Source organism: Arvicanthis niloticus, chromosome 1 (assembly GCF_011762505.2).
Source record: "Arvicanthis niloticus isolate mArvNil1 chromosome 1, mArvNil1.pat.X, whole genome shotgun sequence".
NCBI lineage: Eukaryota > Metazoa > Chordata > Mammalia > Rodentia > Muridae > Arvicanthis > Arvicanthis niloticus.
Window position 1 is genome coordinate 147,116,523 of NC_047658.1, and position 2,782 is coordinate 147,119,304.

Here is a 2,782-nt window from a genome sequence, read left to right on the forward strand (position 1 = left end):
TGATAAGATAACGTGCTCTGTCAAGGAACCTTGAGCTGTTCCGCCAAGAGGATCTGTCAAATACTCTAATATGCTATCTGCTTCTGTAAAATTGGCTTGCAAAATCCTTATGTTACACCTTTTCTCTATAAAAGGAGGCATGAAAAGCCAACCAGTTAGTACTGTATTCTCAAATCCTGCTTTAGAGAGTCACTCCTATGTACAGTAAATAAAACTTGCTTATTTGGTTTTACTTTGGATGGTGGTTTTCATTCTTGGCTGGAGGGATTAGCACAGACAGCTGTGAGCTCCCCACCTGCTATAGCTTGGGCATCATAGGCCCTCTCAGTGCAGGCTGTTATCCCCTTCCGCTTGTGAAAAACATTTTTGATTCCCCCCTACAGTTTTGGTTTCACAAAAAAGTTTATCATCAAAAGAGATGGCTATCAATGCTATCAACAGGCTGGATCCTCCATCCAGGAAATCTCTTGTATTCATTGGGAATCTCAACACTCTTATGATCAAAAAATCTGATTTGGAGGCAATCTTTTCAAAGGCAAAAATCTGGATTGTTCTGTGCACAGGGGCTTTGCCTTTGTCAAGTGTATTAATGAGAGAGATGCTGTAGCTGGAGAGGATGACAGAATGGTTGCTGGTCAGGCTTTAGCTGTGAATCTGGCTGCAGAGCCAAGAGTAAGCAGAGGGAAACAGGTGTGAAATACTCTGCAGCAGGGATGTACGGTTCCTCGCTTGACTTGGCCAATGGAATGATTATGACAGGATGTACAATTACCCAGCATGTATTTCTTCTTGTATTGTTCATGCTGTGGTGCCTTCTAAATATAGTGTATGTTGGGAAACTCCTCACAAAGCCGCAAAAGTGAATTCAATTTGAAGATTGGACGACTGGGATCCAGAGAGTTGAAAGATGATCTTCAGACCATTAAGAAGAAGAAGCTGACCCAAATAAAACACTGAGTAGATTCTTGGCTGGAAAGCCTGGAGAAAACTGAAGAAGAGGAGGAGGAGGAAGAAATCAAACTGGCAAACTTGTCTTTCTCGTCCCCAGGAGAGATGAAGAGTGAACAATCTGGAGAAGAGCAGAGCAGCATCTCTGTGCCAAAATGTGAAACTAATGAGAAGACGAGTCTAAGGCAGATGCGGATGAGTACTGAGCAGGAGGCCTGCTGGATGATGGTGGTGGTGGTGAAGGTGGTGGTGGGGTGTGTGTGTGTGTGTGTGTGTGTGTGTGTGTCCAGCTGGAACTGATCAAGGATAATGAAAGAGGCTGAGGAAGGAGATGACTCTTAAGCACATGGTGGAATTTAGAATTTTTTCCCCATTATTCCTTTACCTAAGTGCTTGTTCGACATTGAATTAAGTACAGATCCTCTTCCCTGGTATCTTCCACACCTATTCACTGTCCTCCCTCTCTCTGTCCTCCCTCTCTCTGTCCTCCCTCTCTCTGTCCTCCCTCTCTGTGTTCCCTCTCTCTGTGCTCCCTCTCTCTGCCCTCCCTCTCTGTGTTCCCTCTCTCTGTGCTCCCTCTCTCTGCCCTCCCTCTCTCTGTCTACCCTCTTTGTCCTCCCTCTGTGTCCTCCCTCTCATTGCCCTCCCTCCCTGTTCTCTCTCTCACTGTCCTCCTTCTGTGTCCTCCCTCTCTCTGTCCACCCTCTTTGTCCTCCCTCTGTGTCCTCCCTCTGTGTCCTCCCTCTCTCTGTCCTCCCTCTGTGTCCTCCCTCTCTTTGTACTCCCTCTCACTGTCCTCCCTCTCTGTCCTCCATCTCTCTGTCCTCCTCTCTCTGTCCTCCCTCTGTGTCCTCCCTCTCACTGTCCTCCCTCTCTGTGTCCTCCCTCTCTGTGTCTCCCCTCTGTGTCCTCCCTCTGTGTCTTTCCTCTGTGTCCTCCCTCTCACTGTCCTCCCTCTCTGTCCTCCCTCTCACTGTCCTCCCTCTCTGTCCTCCCTCTGTGTCCTTCCTCTCTGTCCTCCCTCTCTCTGTCCTCCCTCTCACTGTCCTCCCTCTCTGTCCTCCCTCTGTGTCCTTCCTCTCTGTCCTCCCTCTCTCTGTCCTCCCTCTCTATCCTCCCTCTCTGTCCTCCCTCTGTGTTCTCCCTCTCTGTTCTCCCTCTGTGTCTTCCCTCTGTGTCCTCCCTCTCACTGTCCTCCCTCTGTGTCCTCCCTCTCTCTGTCCTCCCTCTCTGTCCTCCCTCTCTGTCCTCCTTCTGTGTCCTCCCTCTGTGTCCTCCCTCTCTTTGTCTTCCCTCTCACTCTCATCCTTCTGTGTCCTCCCTCTGTGTCCTCCCTCTCTTTGTCTTCCCTCTCACTCTCATCCTTCTGTGTCCTCCCTCTGTGTCCTCCCTCTCTTTGTCCTCCCTCTTACTGTCCTCCTTTTCTGTCCTCCCTCTCTCTCTTTCCTCCCTCTGTATCCTCCCTCTCTCTGTCCTCCCTCTCTGTCTTCCCTCTGTGTTCTCCCTCTGTGTCCTCTCACTCTGTCCTCCCTCTCTGTCCTCCCTCCCTGTCCTCCCTCTCCCTGTCCTCCCTCTCTGTCTTCCCTCTCCCTGTCCTCCCTGTGTTCATTAACTTACAATTGGCATCTGGCTCCACTTTTCCTTCTTTTGATGCTCCTTAGTAGTTTTATTAAAACTTACCCTGTTAAGTTTTGTTTTTAATTTTGATACCTCTTTGGCTTAAAAATAAAAAGATGATATTTAAAAAAAAGATAACCATGGAAAGGTACTCTCAAGGATCATTGGGTTTATAATTATGTATGCATGTATGTGAAATAAGGATTTTTACCTAAAC

The 2,782-nt window shown here is 48.2% G+C and overlaps 1 pseudogene; it reads left to right on the forward strand.

Moving 5' to 3' along the window:
• Window positions 1-418: 418 nt before the first annotated feature.
• LOC117696035 (heterogeneous nuclear ribonucleoprotein C pseudogene) lies at window positions 419-1,154 on the forward strand (annotated as a pseudogene).
• The last annotated feature ends 1,628 nt before the right edge of the window (window positions 1,155-2,782 follow it).